The sequence below is a fragment of the Empidonax traillii genome, unplaced genomic scaffold (assembly GCF_003031625.1).
Source record: "Empidonax traillii isolate 1590-97213 ecotype Southwest subspecies unplaced genomic scaffold, ASM303162v1 scaffold2664:size26575, whole genome shotgun sequence".
NCBI classification, from domain to species: Eukaryota; Metazoa; Chordata; class Aves; order Passeriformes; family Tyrannidae; genus Empidonax; species Empidonax traillii.
The window spans coordinates 7,585-12,956 of NW_020957857.1; the positions used below are offsets into that span (position 1 = coordinate 7,585).

Consider the following 5,372-nt stretch of genomic DNA (forward strand, 5'->3'; position numbering starts at 1 on the left):
TGTTTAGCTTGTAATAAAACCATGAGGAAAAGAGAAAGGGGGGATTGTAAGAAATAAATGAAACGGTTTTATTACAAGCAGGGTTTCCATGGTTGCCTTGTGATGAGGGGTTTTTGTGATCAGGGGTGTTCTGCAGTTGCCTATGGCTGCAGTTCTGTTGCAGCCATGACCTGTTAATAGTTGTGATCATGTTACTGTTGTTTGCTATTGTTGTGTGAAGGCGAACCGGGAAGCCTGTAAGGCAATGAGACCAGCCAGGGCTCATTGCCAAGGGACCATGCGGCCGGGACAGGAAAACAACCTGACAGGATGGTTAAAACAACCAATGGACTGGAAAAGGGAAGTGTGAGCCGACCCTGAGAGACCCAACTGAACTCAAGAAAAGGCTATATTGCCTTTCAAGGAAGAAAAGGAGCAGAGCTGAGCATGGGAGGGACGAGGAAATAGTTATGCAAATCAAGAGACCTTAAAAGAACTGCCCCCCCCCATCTCGTGTGTGCTCTCAGGCCCTGGCACGAGGCAAACCTGACCGCACCCAGCACGCTGAAAAAAAAGTTCTTTGTTTCACTTTATTTCTTCGAAATTTTAATTAGAGATATTTATCACAGGAAGAACCAGCTCACACGAGGGAGAAAAGCCAGAAAAATTATCTCAGTCTTCCGGCAGCATGAGCACTTCCCAACACAGCAAATCCAGGGAGTGCAGGGGCTGGGGGGCCAAGCTCCAGAGAAATGTAATGAGTGCCAGACTATAATTTTGTTGATCAATACTTCACCATCTTGGGAGCTGTCTCTGCCTCTCTATCAGTGCCCTTGTCTCCTGATGCACTTTCTATCAGCACACCTGCAAAAGATTGAAGAGCCAAGAGGAAGTGCAAATTAAACACACACAGGAATTGGGTACAGATCCAGCTACACCTGACTTTGTAGATTCTAAAACTTGTGGTTTCAGATGTCTCGTGCCCTGTACAGAATCACAGGAACACAGACAAGGAGAGGTTGCAAGGGACCTCCAGAGAGCATCTGGTCCAACCCAGATGGGACACCTGGAGCTGCATGGCCAGAACCTCATCCAGGGACTTTTAAATATATCTCCAAGGATGGAGACTCCACCACCACCCCAGGTAACAATGTCTGTAAGACTCGGGGACTGGTTTGGGGCTCAATGCCCTTGCCAGACTTCTTTCCCCATAAAGGATCTTCTTGGAGATGTGCCTTCATCAGGTAAGAGCTAACAGGCACAAGCTGAAACATGAGAAATTCCCAATAAATGTGTGAAAAAAGATTTTGGGTTGCTTTTTGCAATGAGGATGATCAAAGATTAGAAGAAGCTCAAAGGAGGTGCAATCCAGCAACACCTGGGGGTGGGCTCCAAAGCCATTGTGTCAGAAACATCTCTGCAAGAGCTGAGGGTAGAGAAGTCAAGGCCATTTCTGATGGAGGCTCCCTCAGTGCTGTCAGGTTTTGATGGCAGTTGTTTTGAACGCTGTCTGTACCCTGATTCACACCCCACCTTCGCTCTCTGTTCATCTGTTCTGCAATAACTCATTTGCCCCCAGGCCCTGAACTGTGTCCATTCCACACCCCAAGGATGTGCACGGGCTGCACCAAATCTGATCCTCTCCTGCAGCCCTGGACTCTCCTGTCCCACCTGGGACACACACAGGGCACCTGCAGCTGTGCAAGACCTGCAGCAAATCCATGGTTCCACTTCTGTGCACTGAACACTCAACAGGGGGACCCAACAGAGACCCCACTCCTCCTCAGTCACCATCTCCTGCCTTCATGCAGGAGGTCCAAATGGACGCCAGGGCACTCTGGGGAGCAAAAGGTTGCCCACAAAAAAGCCAGGCTCCCTGTGCTCAGCCAGGGGTTGGTCAGCTGCTTGTGGTGCCCCTTGCAGAGACCTCGGGGCGGCAGAGCAGCAAGGCCCCTGTGGTTGGCCCCACTCCTCCCCGTCTCCTCTGTCCCTGGGAGGAGGAAGTGCCAGGGTTGTTTGTGTCCTGTGTGCTGGTTTGGGCTGGGGCAGAGTTCCTTTGGTTCCCAGGGGCTGGTGTGGGGCTGTTTGGCATTAGTGCTGAATGATAACACAGGTGTTTGTGTTACTGCTGCCCGGGGCTTACATGGAGACAAGGCCTTTGCTGCTCCTGGTGCTGCCACTCTGGGGAGGGGGCTGGGGGTGCCTGGGAGGTCGGGAGTGTTACCAAACAAGGTGTATTTTCTTTTCCAAAGGGGTGGCTGCAGTAATGGGGGAAGATGTTGGCAAATTCTTTTAACTTTAGTACAATAGGGTTTGATCCCACATCTGTGACTGATAGTCCTGTGCCACCTCTTGCTCCCTTATTTCCCTGTCTTAGTTTTGAGAACAAGGCTTGTGTGTCAGAGCAAAGAACAATATGAGAAGAAATTATGACCTGACCAGTATTCCAGATCCTCTCAAGGAGATGAAACTCATTAGAAGACCTTGGACCACATCCAGAGAAGTCCACAGAAATAATTAGGAAATGTAATGAAACCCTTTGTTTCCCTTTCTGCCCATTGCCTCCCATCCTATTACTCAGCACCACCCAGAAGAGCCTGGCTCCATCCTCCTGACCCTTCAAACACTTCCATCCAAGGATGATGTCCCCTATCAGACTTCACTTCTCCAGACTAAACAGGCCCAGCTCCCTCAGCCTCTCCAGCCCCCTGATCACCTCTGCAGCCTCAGCTGGACCTGCTGCAGGAGCTCCACGTTTCCCAAGTACTGAGGAACCCAGCACTGGACACAGCACTCCAGGTGTGCCTCACCACGGCTGCTCCTCCCTTGGCCTGCTGGCAAAGCTCTTCCTAAGGCAGCCCAGGCAGCCTTTGGCCTTCTTGGCCTTTGCTGACCCTTGGCCAACTCTTTGTCCACCAGAACCCCCAAAACCCTCCCCGTGTGCAGAGGCCCAGACAAGCAGCCTTGAGTCACGGGAGGGATTGTGGTGGTGACTCTCATGACTGAAGGCAGTTTCTCTGGGCTTCTCCCCATGGCAGGGCCATCCTTCTCCATCCCCTCTGAGGAGCTGTGCAGGCCGAGCTCACAGCGTGGTTTGCCTGCAGAGCAGCTTTGGTGTTCACAGAGATGGAAGTCTGCTCTGCTCACCTTATTCCTTGTTCAGGTCTGCTCTGAGCAGCTGAATATCACACTTACAGGATTCCTGCAATTTCTGGAGATCTTCACGCAAAGCTTTCATTTGTTGGATGAGCTCCTGGAAGTCCTCCTTTGTGCATGATTCAGGGACCTTTGAGGCCTTGGCCTCGCTCTCGCTTTCTGTGTAAAAAAGACAGATGTCAGCGGGAGACTGACACTGTCCCCATGAAGGGGACACCACCCATCTGCCCTGAGGATACTCAAATCCTCAGTAGTTTTAAGTCTCTCCTTGAGAGTCTCTTCTTAGCCCTTCCTGCAGGTTTGTCTTTTTAATTCCTCTCTCCTCCTGAGAAATACTCACTCCACAGGAATTCAACCTTGCACTCAAGGTGCAACCTGGAAATGGGCTTTTTTTGCCTTATTTCTTCATGCAGGGAGGGAACAAGAAACTCAGTTCCCCCAGTCAGGCCTGTTTACTCATTTGTGTGCTCCACATTTCTTTTCCTTTAGACAACCCTTTCTAATTCAGCAACCTTGGAAAAGAACTCACTCATCCCTGAAAAACAGGGCTGGGCAATTGCCAAACTGATGCACTGTGGGCACTGTTAGTGATCTCTCCCCCAGCTTTCAAATCCTTTTCCACCAGGAATTTGCTCTGGGAAGGAGCTTTGGCCTCTCTCCTGGGAATCCACTCTTCCTTGGGACATGGTAACTGTTTTCTCTTCCAGCTTTTGTCTGTGGAAAGGAGATTCAGCACCACTGGGAGCCCTTAGAAACACGGGCTTGGAGCTCCTGTGTGGCTGGGGAGGAGTATTGACAGGAACCCCACTGCCCCCTCACTCCCCAACGGCCTGGCCATGGCTGAGAGCCCAGGCCATTCCTGGAGGGAAGAACATTGCCCTGCCCCCATCCCAGCTGCAAAGAGCAGGGACAGACAAACAGCTGCCTTACAACCTGGGGACGATGGCATCCAGCAGAGCCCAGGCTGGGCTGGGCTGGGCTGGCAAAGCCACTGCCGGGGCAGCTCTGCACCCTGGGGGCCTGGGGGAGTGCACTGGGGTGGAAATACAACAAAGCACTGGCTGGAGGCCCTTGGAAGGGGGAATTTAGGGACAGATGGGATTATTTGACCTCCCTGTGCTGGGCCCTCATGCACAACAGGCCTCCGTATCTTCTTTGTGTTAGGCAGGGTTTCGTTTCCAGGTAGTGTGGGCAAGTCCTGGCACTCACCTGCATGGAAAGGCTTCTCCCTTTTGCCCCTGGAGAAAAGCCCAGGATGAGATTCCTCCTTTAGTGGTCAAGGGAAGGAAAGTACATCCCAGAAGTGCTGTGTTACATCTGTCAATCATTACCAATCATGAGGGAGACCCTCTGCTAGAGCAGGACGTGTCTGTGCTCAAAGAGGGACGTCCCTGTGACCAAACTCACCCCACCCCAAGAGCCAAAGCTCCACAACCTGGCTTTGTAACCATAACACTCAGGTTTCCTCCTCCAGGGGCAGAGCAGCTCTCTGACACAAGGATGCCCAAAGACTCTCATTTAAGCTCCCTGCCAGAGGGTCTCCTCTCAGGGCTCTCCCCTGGGTGTGTATTTTTCTTCCTCACTCCCCCTCAGAAATCCTCAGCTCCCAGGAATTCAATTTTGTGATGGAGGCACAATCTGGAAATGGTTTTCCCTTTGCCCTCTGACTTTTAGCAGGGAGGGCACAAGAAACTCAGAGCACATTTTCCTCCCTGGTGCTTTTCCTCTCACTGGTGCTTTCTGTAGCTCAATAAATCTGACTTCACCTTTGAAAAGTGGGCCACAGGCTTCATTCTAAGGCCACACAGGCCTGAGCCCTCAGCAAGTCAAGGGGTTTCCCTGGACTCTTCTGGGCTGCTCACTGCCAGACTTTTGCTCCTGCAGCCAGAACAGCACCCACAGGCAGGTGAGGCCCATCTTGTCTCACCTTTCCCTGCCCTGGCTGCAATAGGCTCTTCCCCAACACACTCTCTGTCCTGCCTCAGCAAGGCCAGGGAGCACCATCTGGGTCTCAGCAGGCCCACAGTGGTGTCTGTGCCCCAGCTGGCTCCTTCCCCTTCCCAGCACCAGCTCCTGCAGGGAGAGCTGTTCTCCACGGGCCCCTCTGCTCACAGACACCTCCAGTGCTCATGGCACTGGGTCTCCTTGTTCATCTTCAAGAGGAAGACAAGGTTGGTCTCACATGTGCCCCAACACGGCCCAGCAGTGGGGAGTAGGAGAAGGGACGTGGGGAAAGG

At 52.2% G+C, this 5,372-nt stretch overlaps 2 long non-coding RNA genes across 2 annotated transcripts in view; both read right to left on the bottom strand.

Moving 5' to 3' along the window:
* The window catches only part of LOC114072123, an 18,801-nt gene that overhangs the window by 7,568 nt on the left and 5,861 nt on the right, over positions 1–5,372 (bottom strand). Inside the window, exon 2 of the long non-coding RNA XR_003574133.1 lies at positions 616–843. This is a non-coding gene — a long non-coding RNA (uncharacterized LOC114072123). The remainder of the gene's footprint in view (positions 1–615; positions 844–5,372) is intronic.
* Positions 3,176–5,372, bottom strand: part of LOC114072124 — a 6,408-nt gene continuing 4,211 nt past the window's right edge. Inside the window, exon 2 of the long non-coding RNA XR_003574134.1 lies at positions 3,176–3,294. This is a non-coding gene — a long non-coding RNA (uncharacterized LOC114072124). The remainder of the gene's footprint in view (positions 3,295–5,372) is intronic.